General features: G+C 37.5%; 1 protein-coding gene across 19 annotated transcripts in view; it reads right to left on the bottom strand.

Moving 5' to 3' along the window:
• KDM6A (lysine demethylase 6A) overlaps positions 1-13,825 on the bottom strand; it is a 125,311-nt gene that overhangs the window by 21,470 nt on the left and 90,016 nt on the right. The gene's annotated exons all lie outside the window — the stretch shown is intronic.

Below are 13,825 nucleotides of genomic sequence, written 5' to 3'. Positions count from 1 at the left end.
TATAAAAAAGTTGTTCTGGTAACAACAGTCTGCAGCAGAAAACACAGCTGACATATTAAACTTCCAGCAATAGAGCTTGTCTCTAAAACACGAAAACTGTCATACCAGCACTGAGAAACATTTTAGAGCTGGATGCTGGCACATGAGAGCACTGCTTCAAATCAAACTACCACAAACTATGAGTAAGATGGACCTGGGGCTTGAGATCACATCAGACTGACTGTTATGACAAACACTTTAAAGTAAGCATCTCATGTATCCCAGGCTGCAAAGATGAGCATCCTGAGAAACTGGTGCTCATCACGACAAACAAGTCAGTCATCCAGTTCAGAACTTCTGCCAGCTAACTCATACATTGCTCTCTGACAGGAGATCAGAGCAATACAGAGACATATTTAACAACTGTCTCCAAAGCATGCCTGTCAAAATACAAACACAGCTTATTCCTTGTGCTAGGTGAGTCTAATGCCAGAATAGATTGCAACTTCAAAGAAACTGGAAAAGCAACACAGAAGCTTTGATTCAGCATCATCCAACTTGGCAAGAAACTTACTGGGCAGTGCTTAATGTCTGTTGTAGTTCTTGCAAAGACCCTATTGTACCCACACCCAAAAAGCAGAAAAAAACCCATGGCAATATAAAATCACCATCAACCAGAGAAATTTATCAACCATGGCTGCATGAATCTGAGATTCAGACCATCTATACAAAGTGAAACTATCATCTAAATAGCAGGTATTAGAAGTGACTATAATCTTTGCATTACCAAACTGAAAGATAAAACCAAGAAAAGCAAATACATAGTATGAAAAAATCAAAGAAAGCTTTGACAGAATTCAGTTTGCATTGATAAAAAGGCAGTTCTTGAGGCAAAGGAGATGAGAAAGACTGAACCTGAAGACAAAGGGACGTTGCTCAGAACTAGCATGACTTAAGCTACTATAGTGACAAGATAATCACCACAGTGATAGCTCAGTAAAACCAGGATGCGTGGGGTCTTCAGGAAGGGGGACAATAGAGAAAGGAGAAACTCCTGTACATTTTGAGAAACTACAGGTCTGAAAATGCAAAGGAGATAGATAAGACAGCAGACAGTGCAGAGGAAAAGATGTGATGAACAGAGGTATCTCATAAAGTCAGCACTTAAAGCCGATACTACCAAATGTATGCCAGTTTCCTATTAAGTTACTAAAATCCTGTGTAGAAATTTCAAGTGAGGAAAGGGGCCAACAAAAAGCAAAGCTGAGATAGGAAAATGCCTGTAATTCACGTGACACAGGAAACAGATGGGAAGAATATTCAAAGTTGTCTTTAACAGACCAGTTTCACTTTTTTTTTTTTTTACTATGAATAACTCTCTTGCATTGTTATTAATAGTGAGTTATTAAAGAATAACGCTGTAGCTAACAGTGTGCAAAACAGCAACAGAAATTATAAGAGACACTACAGAAGTGCTAAAAAGATTTGCTACTGGCACCTGAAATGAAGCCACATGAGTATCCACTGCCAGCTTCTCAACCTCTGGAAATACAGAACTACAGCCAGCACAGGGAAAGCAAAAGGCCCTTTTCTGACCATAGCAACTGTGAGGAAAATCTCACACATCTCTGTTTCAAAAGTGTATTTTTTGTGAGAGCATTTCATACTGGCTGAAAGAAGCAACAGATGCAATGCTCAAGAAAAAACAAGCCTGATTTAGGCTTCAAAAAGAAACTAGATGCCCAAACAGTCACCCACAATGCCATGACAGAGGAAGAGAAGAACAGGCTTCATTCATTTAAATTGACCTTCCAGAGGGAATTGGCTTTTCATAGACTGTGCAGGCAGGAGTGGAAAGAGAAGGCAAGGAGCAGCTGTCAGCCACAGAAAGTTAAGGAAGGAGGCGCACAAGTGATGTGCAGCATTGTCCTGAGTCAAAGCTGCAGCTCTCAGTCCACTGCCATTTGCTCGATGGGTAAAAGAAACAACTCATGCAATGGCTTTACCCTTATCACCAAACTGCCATGCTTACGAGTGACCTCTTGAATAATCAATCACCGGAGTGACTGATTTTTCACACCCTTTTTTTCCATTTACCGCTTTCTAGGATGCATTCCCACACCTTCCTAAAACAGTTTACAGCCTTCAGTCTTAGAGAACAACTTCCTCTCTGCCTGTACCAAAACACAGTTAACAAGAAGCAGATGTGTGATCCAGTTTGCTTCACAACAGTCACCTGTCCTCTTCATTATATAGCACTCACTCCCCAAACTGTGCTTTTAGTCAATATTAACACAAATAATTTAATGTTATCTAGGGAAATCTTGACAAATGGAGACTGATATAGCTCAGCCTGAAACAATGCCTTCATCCACCTACCACACTTCTTCCCTTGAGATCTCACTGCATGGACAACCTAGTAGCTTGTTCTGCAGCTGGGACATTCCTGCCCCACAGGAAGATGGAGTTTAGCCTTAAAGACTCTCCCGTTAGAGCCCTATATCACTATCAAAACCTAAATAGAACAAGACCAAAATCTGATCCCAAGGCAACATCACTTCAACACTTGTTACATGAAATTTACCAGGTAGTTTTTATACACTTCAAAAAACAACTGTGTTACACAACTGTATTAAATTTAACTCTTATTTTATGATACAAACTCTCAACTACACCAAGAATATTGAAGTTAACATGGTAACACTTTCCAAGAACCAGGAATCATTGTAATTAATTACTATACCGTACATTTAATAATCACCTCAATAATTTTATTATTTTGCTCAAGACTAATGTCAGATTGATAGGATTACGCCTATTTCTCAGAAAGCAGCTCCATAGTGCTTTCCAAGTCTTCTGGAATTTTTTCTGTTTTCTAAGAAATATATATATAAAAAAAAAATCTGGATGAATGATAAACAACAATTCTCTGGCCTGATCTTTCAGAGCTCATGGATGTAATTTATCCAGGTCTGATTTAAAAATGCCAAATTTAAGTAAAACTACTGTTTAAACTTCGCCTTGATTACAGTGAAAACAAAAAGTATGTTATCATACATCCCATTATGTGAACATCACATCCGCCTTTTTCCCAAGCACAGAACAAAAATATTTACTGAACACTCTTGCCTCTGTTGACTATTCTAATAGCTCTGTGTAGTCAAGAAACACCACTAATGCGTCATATTATTCATTCTTGGCTATAGTTTTCCAAACTTCATTTCTGAGTTTTCTAGAATCTTTATGTTCAGTACTTTTAAAAATATTTGCCCTTTTTGTTTTTAATTGGGAAACTGTGACTTTTTGATGACAATTAAAAGTTCCTAAAAAATTTCCAGTTATCTATACATTTGGATTTTAGTTACACTTTACAGGCCAAACCAGAATAAGTTACCATAATTTAGACTTAAGTAGTTATTTTTGTTGTGAAGTCAAAGTGAATTATTATTTGAGGATTAGCTGCATGAGAATTAACAAGGTTTTACCGCTCAAGAGATTATAGTTATTCTGAAGAATAAAATTAATACCCTCTTCCCTAAATAAAAATCACATTTAACATGAACATAAGGAACTGTGGATTTATGTGATACTCTTTATCAAATCTATCAGAATTAATTAATCTACAAAGAAGAGTGAACAAAACATTTTTAAAATGTGTCTGCCAAAAGAATCGGTTGAAGCACTGGGATGCACAGCACTTACTCGACCCAGTCCTGATTCAAAACAGAAATATGCAGCCTTTCTTAACAATTAATAGATACAATTAATTGCTTTCATACTCAAAGTTATTACAAAAACCACAGAAAAATGTCTGCCAACAGCCATCACCCTAGGAAGGAGGCGGTCTTGCACTCTCTAGGTTTCAACTTCCCAAGCTCCTTCTGTAGCCAAGCAGAGAGAGATACGCTCTCAAAGAGGAATATAAATAAGTCAAGCAAGCTTACATTATGGTTAAATGCAAGTAATGCCAGATAATTATACAACCTGTTTATCATGGAGTTCTCCACCCCAGCCTTTCAAAACCAGGTACTAGCTGGCAATACTCCCAGAGATCTTTCTTTTTAAACCTACAGAAAAACCTACAATAGAATTGTGGATTTTCTCATTATGCAAATGTATTTCTAATAATTTTTGAATTCTGTTCTGGTTTTGACCTCAACAGTATAGGTTGGCAGTGAATTTCATAGGTTAATTATGTATTATAAAAGAAGTAATGTTCCTTTTTACCTTAATGACTTTTACATCTTTCCTTTCTATTTCATTTGCTAATCACCTTGTTCTTAAGTTGTAAGACAAACAGAATCACATTAATGACTTATGTAAGAAAAGCACTTGTAACAAGCAGTACTGAACTTTTTCATATGCTTGCATTTCCCCTAACCTATACACCTTTCCTGTTTTGTTTTTTTTTTTTAATTTCCAGACAATTCTGCTTCCAATCTGCATATTTCTGTATTTGTGTTTTGAAACAAAATGGACTATTTTACTGTAAAGCAGGGTTTAGCTTGTGAAATCACAATATTTCAAATTTTATTCTTAAAACTTTTGCTATGCTGAAGTTGACTTGCCAGAATTAATGTGCCTTTAGAGCAACTAAACAATTTTGCCTTCAAGCCAAAAAAGTCCTTTGCTTACCGACAAAGAAACCTCCCAATAAAAACAACAAAAGCAACTCTTGTTTTAAGAACAAAACACAAACTTAGTCCAGCTCCTTCCTCGGCAAAATACTTCCCCTCAAATAGATTTAGGCTCTTTGCCTCTCAACTGCACAGTTCCCAAATCAGTGATTCAGTAACTGACTGCACAAAGCAGGCTTAATTGCCAAGGAGCAGCACCTTCAGAAAGATCAGCCCAAGTTGGTTTCTGCCCCAGGCTTCAACACAGAGCCCACCTCGCAAGGAGACATCTGCCCACTTTAGCCCCTGCATTGCTTCTCCCACTCTTCCTCATGAAGCTTATTTTCTATGCTTGTGTCATGCTGGCCATTTATCAGAACCTTTTCCAGACTGCTGAGTCCAGACCATCTTCTGTTCCTATACATCTATAATTTTACAAGGTCCCTTGAGAAGCAGCTAATCTCTCCAGATCTCCTGTCACTTTTTTTTCCTCAATGGATTCTTTGCACAACAAGCAAAAAGAACTATAAAAAGACATGTTAGTCCCTTTTAATATGTGTTACCATCAAGCCTACACCTCTCATTTGCCTTCCTCAATTAAGCCAAATTGGTAAAGCTTTCAAGTTCAGAAATGCCTTAGTTTTCTAATTAGTCTTTCCATATATCACCATAAAAATGCCAACAACTTCCAGCTGACACAAAGTTGCCCAGTTATCCAGCTGGACTCTTCAGAACTGTCCAAGGACTTGCACAGACTTCTCTAAGTCATTAGCAAACAGAAGTTTTGTTTGGAGCTTAGTCTGTTCTTTCAAGGCTGTGAACAGGTTTTAATAAATAATGATTAACACTCCCACCCACCCCAAACACTAAGCTATTTCTTCTGTAAGAAACAAAACAAGTCAACTCAGGAACTTGAAGGACTCACAGCAGTTTCAGAAAGGGCAGGTGATTGGCTCTCTTAACAGAGATGGATACTGGATTTTTAACATCACTCCTCCAGGTTGTTAATTAGATGCGTCAGTTTAAACACAGAGCTAACACAAATCAGCTGGTTTCACTTCAGCAGAAATAAACAGCTCGAGTATTATATCTCAAGTCTTCTGATAGCGTTTCATTAATTCTCCTTTCAGAAGGACTGTTCACAGGGAAAAGATACTTACATTACTAAGAGTACAGAAAAGAGCTTCGGATAACAGCCTTTATAAGGAGAACTGACAAACTAGAGAAAAGAAGCACACTCTTCTTTTTCCCCTTTGTATTAACAACCAGCTTGTCTAATAACAAACTCAGAGCAGTTATTCCTAGTGTATTTTCTTCTTTTAATCACCTGGTTTTAACTTATGCTCAAAATTACTTTGGGTTTTTTGTTTGTTTTTTGGGTGTTTTTTTTTTAATGACCTCATCGGGGGATTTTCTCTAGAAATCTAAGGAAGGATAATTAATTTAATAATACACTATTGTATCTGTTATTTTGCTCAGAGGTTTAAAGAAATTTAGTTTGCTATGTAGACAGTTTACTCTATCAAACATAATAATTTAGTTGTTTTATAACCACCTTAAAATTTACTGTTGCAATCAATATAATTGGTAAGGAAGGCCAGCCAAATCACACTTACACTTCCCAGAATCACCTCCTCAATTCTCTTTCATCAGTACACTCCAACAGCAGTTTAACAAGATGAGCACATTTGTTACCCTACTGTTCTCCAGAACAGCATATTAATGAGATTTGCATATTTTAGTCAATAGCTCAGCTACTGCATTTCTAAATTCCTTGTAGCTTTTCAATGAACACTGTCTAGCCCTGCAAGGGAAGCTCCTGGTAGAAGTATCAACTGCTATGCCTGCACCTTCTGTGTGATCCCTTCTCAGCCTCCTAAGCAACCTCATTTCACCACATGAACAAGTCTCTTAAATATTTCCTCAACATTCTCACCGAGGAAGATGGATCTAAAGAAACTTTTCAGCCTCTGCAATGATCTTGCCCTGCTTAAGCACTCACTTTAGGCTTTGGCAAAACAAAACATTTACCAAGTCTGTTCCTACAGACAAGACAACCTATTCGCATATAATAAAAAGAGAATCAAATGGAGTTTTCTACTTGGCATGTGTTTTACTTTTTATGATACAAACTAACTCCTCTCACCCAATGACTTCACTTGAGCAGCTTTTATTAAGACAAAATCTGTTTACATAAAGCAGCATTGCAACCTCCCAGCTTTTATTTTTGCTTACTTCCATTTTTACTTTATTGTAATGTATGATTTCTGAACCCCTTTTCTAATAATTGCTTTTACCTTAAAACCCACCAAACTTCCGTATCTCTGATGTTTGTTTGTTCCTTAACAACAAGCGAAATCCTAGCAACATTAACAAACAAGTAATTTTTTGATGGTATTATTATGTTGTTTCCTGATAAAATTCCTCCTGTGAGATGAGGAACTTCATTATACTGCAGTTCACTATCCTGTAGTAGGTTAACTACAGTTATGTTGTGAATCAACATTTGTACATTACTTAATCCTAAACTGCTAATAATTTCAGGTCTTTTGTACTCCAAGCAGAAATAAAACTGCATGGTCTAAAAGATGTAAAATACCGCTTCTCTTAGATATTTTTTTTTTTTTTAAAGCTGTAAGCATTTGGAAAAAAGAGTATTTAACAAATAGGCTTCCAAGGAATTTAATTGTGACTTACAAGTAACATAAACACTCTTGGGTTTTGAAGTAAGCATACAGAGAGCCAAATACAGAATAATGAGAAAATCAAAATCATTAATCTAGAGCTCCAGCTATAAAAAAGCAAGTTATATCCACCTGTTTCTAACCAAAAAACTGTCTTTCTTTCTGTGGAGAATACCATCAGGACAATAGGCTATATCAAGTAAGTATTGTCAGACAGAAAGAAAAATATAACAGAATTTAATTATCCACATTAGAGATGAAGCTAGAATGTCCTTCTGAATATATCAAATGAAGTAAGGGTATGTATGTACCAATGGCAAATATGAATACATTTAAGGTCCAATCCAGTGTAGCTCCAATATATAAACCCTAATACTACAGGACAACTCCCCTCTCCCTGTGCATGAGGCGTATTCTAGCATGGGTTTCTGATTCTTTAAGGGGGAAAAAAAAAAAAAAAAAAATCAAGTAATTATTTTCAGGTTTTCTATTGTGGACAGCTTTTCTTCAGTTTTTACAGAACTTCTAATAATCAACATTTTTGGTCACAAATTCACTTTTGAACCTCAAGATATCGCTTACAAAGATAGTGCCCAAATGTAATCAGTACTATGGGAAGTATTTTCAATTCTTTGCTTTTGCATTACCTCACACTGTGTTAAAATAAAGGTTAACATGCATTCGAGGTTCACAGTATCTGATATATTAGTGTATAAACGTCTTCTATTCCACTATGTATAAAAGTTGACATTTAATAAATAAGCAGGGCTTTAGGCAGAATATCTTTCAGTATTCTCTCTCAACATTTTTCCCTAAGTTAATCATGCAAACAGTATCTATGACAAGGACGTTCTCCCCAGAGCTCTGCTCCTGAACTGTCACATGCATGCATGCACACTTTAAAACTCTACACATTTTAAAACAAAGCAAGGGCTAATCAACTAGTTAACTACATAGCTGGCATGCCCCTGTCCTTAAATTCATGCATGTAAACGGTAGCAGATGTAAGGATGGCAGGAAAAAGAGCTATTAATGTATTATACAGTGGTTATTTATATGGCGTTATTATTTCTATAAAAAAAAACATGGAGACAGAACCTTTTCCCTAACAGATAACCAGCCCCAGCACAGGTCAGAAACAGTAATAACGAGCACAACAGAATTTTCACAAATGGGAAACTGTCTTGTCTGACTCTCCTTACACTTTAGGCTTACCCTACAAATGTTGCAATTGTTACCTTGTTGCCAGTCCCACATTTCTCATATTCTTTTATTATTAGAAGACATAGACTTAACAGCAAGCACGGTGTGACTAGGGGAAATCCTGTCTCTAAACTTTGTAAAAGTAGTTCCAGCCCACACTGAAGCATCTCTACCTCCAAGCTGCTGAAAACAACTCTCCTCCACTTTTCCCATTGCTCATCTTTATCTGCCTTGCTGAATTAAGGTGCAGACAGGCTGAAGAGGGAGCTCTCAATCTCTACTCAGTAAGAAAGTAAAAGGCACATCTTTTTGAGCTGTCTGCAAACTAAGTGGTGCAAAGAACTAGCTTACCTCCCTTGAAAAATGACTACATGGGCCCAAGAAAAAAAACGAAGAGTTACATGAGCTCAAGTGAAACACTGTAGAAAAAGATAAGAGACTTGATCACCACATTAGGAAGTACTTTTTTTTTTTTTAGGGACAGTATTTCACAAGTAAGGTCCCCAAATACTGTTAGAAACTTTTATGTGCAACTTAAAGCAGAACTTGGTATCATCCCAGTGATAAGTTAAAGAAAGCACAGTAGCAGTTATGTGGCCCAGCAAAAAGTAAACTTGACATGCAGGTCATGGCAAATATCTGTAGGTTCTAGCTGAGCTTAAAACTTGGCCCTTCTGCACTAAATTCACGTCTCTGAATAGCCTCTGGCAGGCAGATTTGCTCTGCCCCTCCTTCAACAAGGTGCAGCTAGGAACTCGGTAGCCAGTACTCAAGCAGCACTCAGTCGTGTCTGTGACTGGCCAAAAATCCTGCTGTGGACATGGCAGGCCCGGGCGAGAGCTACACCGCAGTTCCTCTGCACCAGCTCTCCAGCTCTGAGCATGGTGGGGAGCAACCTCACACCTGCCTGCCGCGGACTTTACATTTGCTGAGGAAAGCCCCTGTAGACACTTCTATGTCATCACTCACAACAACGTTTTTAAAATTTCTTTTGATGTAACAAAGTCACGGTTTTTAAGGCAGAATAAAAGAGAAAAATACTTCCATTACCCTTCCTTTACTTTAGAAATTATTAAAGTAAAAACTTGCATTAAAAGCTGGTTTAGGATTTTTGTAATCAGAATGGCTCAACATTTTGCTACTGAGCACAAATTGCAGGTCTCACCTATGAAGAGCTCAATAAAGAGCCCACTAAAACAATAAAAATCTAACATTTGACTAGAGGAAGACACTTCCCATCACTTTCCCAAGAAAGCTGTATGCAAATTTTTGCTAAGCAAATTCTAAAGACACAGACCAGCTAAACTTCAAGAAAGAACTTTAATTCTATAACAATTTCTTTCATGTATATTTGCAATACACTCATCCTAATACCAGACATCGAGGCTATTTTTATACTTCTACCAGCAAGAATGCATATATGGTCCCAATTAAAAAAAGCTGGAAATTTATATTTGTAACACATACCTATGACCTCTATACCATGATCAGTATTAGTCATCAAATCCCAGTACATTAGAAAGTAGTTAACTCTCAATCACAGTAACAGATGCAGCTTTTTTGCATTTAACTGATTTATGTGGATGCGGTGAAAGAAGGATATATATGTGAAGTTCACAGGTATCTTAGGTAACTTTTTCACAAATGGCAACAACTATAAGATATGGACACAGAAATCAGCGTTCTAAATGGTCATTTCAATTTCTCCACGTTTGGATCTCAAAATCCTTTTGAGAAGGCGGCAAATCTCTCCAAAGACTACCTAGAAAATCTAAGGACTTTGAGATAGTCTACACAGGTAAGGCTGTGGGCAGTAAGCATGTAGTAGTAGTAGTTAGCTTTGCGAATTCACATCTGATAGGCTCCCTGCTAGCACACTTAAGCCTGAGCTCAACTTTTGAAGGAGAATTAATTAAATTTGAGAAACTTTGTCTAAGCTGTGTCAAGAGGGGCTTGCTCCACTTTCCATGGAGTAAACTATCTTACGTTTAAATGTACATTGACTGATAACATACTGCATTAATACTGGATAGTTATATACAGTAAACAGAGGTCACAGTTCACTAGCTTTCCCATGCAGGTAATTTCCGTGTATAGCAACATAAAGCTGACTATTTCTGAGGAGAGGACCAGATGTCTCCAACTTGTCTATGTAACTAACATAACATACTTCTGCCTGTCAGCACATGCATACCCCACAGGCACTCCAAAGTACCTATATACTTCAAAGCTTCATAAAGGAACCTACATCCTTTTAAGTAAAGATGAAATTTCAAGTATTGATGCCAGCTTTACAGGAAAATTAAGCCAGCATACTTTTCCACTGTCATCACATATATTTAAATGTTGGCACTTGTAACATTGTCCATGAAAAACTCCTACAATACTTTTAAGATGACTAAGGATTTCACTCTGACAATAAAATTTGTTCAGTGATGACATAGCACAGTGCAATGAGAGCAACACTATATGCAGAGCTCTGCTACTGTACAGGATATCTAAATATAGGTGCTTGTAAGTGGCATGCAGGGAGGAAAGTCTCAGAAGATTCTGCAGAATAATCACCAAGCCTCAGAAAAAAAAAAAATATTACTACTGTGGCAAAACACATCTTTCTTTCATGCAGAGGAGTCTACGAAATTATCCTTTTTACTGATAGAGCCTGTATCTAATGAAAGACTTGGATTTGACAGAGACTCTGAAAATGTGCTTGCTAGATATAACCATCAAATCCAGCACTCTGATTTCTGTGGGAGGTTCCTACCCTCAGACAACTACACCACTGTCACACCAATAACTATGCAACCCTCACAGATGGATTTCCATTTAATTTTCTTTGGAAAGAGGGGGGAATTTACCTGCCATTTTTTAATGATTTGACAACATTGAGATAAGAAATATATAGCTAAGAAGCATATAGAAATGTCATGACTTGGTGTTTCTACTACACCGCTTTTTACTAAGACAGACCTAGGAAGCATCAGAAGCGTTAAGGGAATGCATTTCAGCTGACTACACGGATATAAAATGAGTCTAATCACTGTAGTGCCAACTTGCCTGTCAAGATGGGACTTGTGTGTCAGTGATGCACACTGTCAGACAGTTTAAGATATTATTGCCCTCAGTCCACCATTCTCCTCTGCTACAGGCTATTGCACATGTGGCTAAATTTTCTGCATTTCTATACCATTATACCTAAACCACTATAGCTTACAGTATAACATCTTTGCCAGAAGTCACTGGTAAAAAGCATTATCTGAAACTTCTACTTAGCTTTCCATGCCTTGTGCCATCCTGTATTACTAGCAATGAAGACACCAGGGAAAACGCCATGCAATTTGCACACACTGCAGTCATGGCCAGGTTTCCTAAGTGGCTGGCCTTACTTTTTGCCTTAATCCATTATGCAGCTGATATAAAGTAATTCAAGCTTACTGACTAAAGACAAAAAAAATACAGTAACATACCTGCTAATAAACTGGAATGTAAGACAGACCAAGACTTATACCTCTGAAGAGACAAAACTATCCGCACCATAATGCGACAAGACTTATAACTAGCTGAATAACTGCATTTTTAAAGGACAGTCCACCACATGAACAGCCCCTATACTTGAACTATAGGTTCTGAAACCACCACTACCAAAAAAGCCATCTCTGGTACAAAACTGGAAGGACAGCTGATACACCAGATGGCCGTGTGACCACTCCGAGGAACACCAACAGGCAGGAGAAATGGGCCAACAGGAATCTCATGAATTCCAGCAAAGGGAAATGCCAAGTCTGCTACCAGGGGAAGAATAACCCCATGCACCAGTACAAAAGAAAACAAATATTTTTACTTTAGGGGTGACCAAACACTAGAACAGCTTGTCCAGGCAGGTTGTTGAGACTCTATCCTTGAAAGTATTCAAAACCTGGCTGGACATGGTCTTGAGCAACCTGCTCTAGTTGGCCCTGCTGTGAGATGGGAGCTTGGATTAGATGATCTCCAGAGGTCCCTTCTCAGACCTCCCATCTCTACCATGCTGTGATTATTTATCAGTTTTGCAATGAGAGCACTGATTTGTAATGACAGACCAAATCTATATGACTTATTTGTATCAAGAAAAAAAAGATTTTAAAGAGCATCAAGAGCTGTTGTTTCTTACTTAAGAAGTGCTTGTATTGTACCTATAAACCACATATATAAAAGACAACTGCTTAATGAGTAAAAGAAAAAAAAAACCACAAACCCAAACAACTGATTTTCCTTTTGTAGGAGCTGTATCAAAGCTCCTTATAGAAATAAAGCCTTAAACCCGATGAAAAGGATACATGTTTTGAAGCAATAAATTCATCTGTCATTTATTGATATCAGGTCCCTATTTTAGAATTCTTTCCTCTATCAGAAAATAATCATATAAATTCTAGAAATAAAACCATATTGATGTCACTATTAGATGCAGTGGTCAAAAACTTTTTGACAGTTTAAAATAGACTTTTCAATTATATTCTCTATAGTAGCTAGTTTCATGAAAGAAATCTAAAGGTTTTGGAAAGAGAGGAGTGAGGAGTGTACAAACTGATGCTACAAAGTATTTCAATATTCCAAATAATTTAAAACTCTAATTACATCACCTATGCTTTTAAAAGTCTGATTTGTTGTGCTTCTTCTAACTCAAAAACATTTTTATTTAGTAAGAGACACACCTACTCTGGCCATCTGGTAGCCTGTACATTAACCTTAAATTATCTTGAACAAGACACAATTCCACAACTACTTCACTCCATCTTCCCTTCACCAAAACTATGTTTCCCACTGAAGTTTGTGTTGACAAGAGTCTGAAACAGAACTGGACCTTGAAAAAGTATGATGAGTAGGAGGAACCTAAAAACATTTGGAGGAGGCAGCATGAACAGCAAGAAGACACAAAGCTTGAAATAGGGTCTAGGGTGATCCAGAGGAGACGACCATGGATAACAATAAGGGACTGGGAATCTAGCACGGAGGAAAGGGAGTATTTGGATCAGCGTGGCAAGAGGATACAAGGACTGGCTACAGATGCATCACACTTTCCTGGAAGTCCACACCACCTTTCTCTTTAGTTATCCAGGGGAACCTAGCAATCTCTGCCATCCTGAACAGCAGACAACTTCACTTGAAAATGACCCTGTTTTATGTCAGGCAGCTACTGACCAACTCGCTAGAGAAAAAGGCTGTCCCAGATCTATGTTCGGTGTATGAATTTGAGCACAAATTCTTGAACATTATGAAATAATGAAACTCCTTTAAAAAGAAACTGCTGCATATGTCCAGCAAAGTTTCTAAAGTTCTGCTGAAAATGAAACATTCTTAATAGCC

The sequence above is a fragment of the Athene cunicularia genome (assembly GCF_003259725.1).
Source record: "Athene cunicularia isolate RWA chromosome 1 unlocalized genomic scaffold, athCun1 chr1_part1, whole genome shotgun sequence".
Lineage (NCBI taxonomy): Eukaryota > Metazoa > Chordata > Aves > Strigiformes > Strigidae > Athene > Athene cunicularia.
The sequence above is the reverse complement of the archived record's forward strand: the minus strand, read 5'-3'. Positions and strand labels throughout refer to the sequence as shown.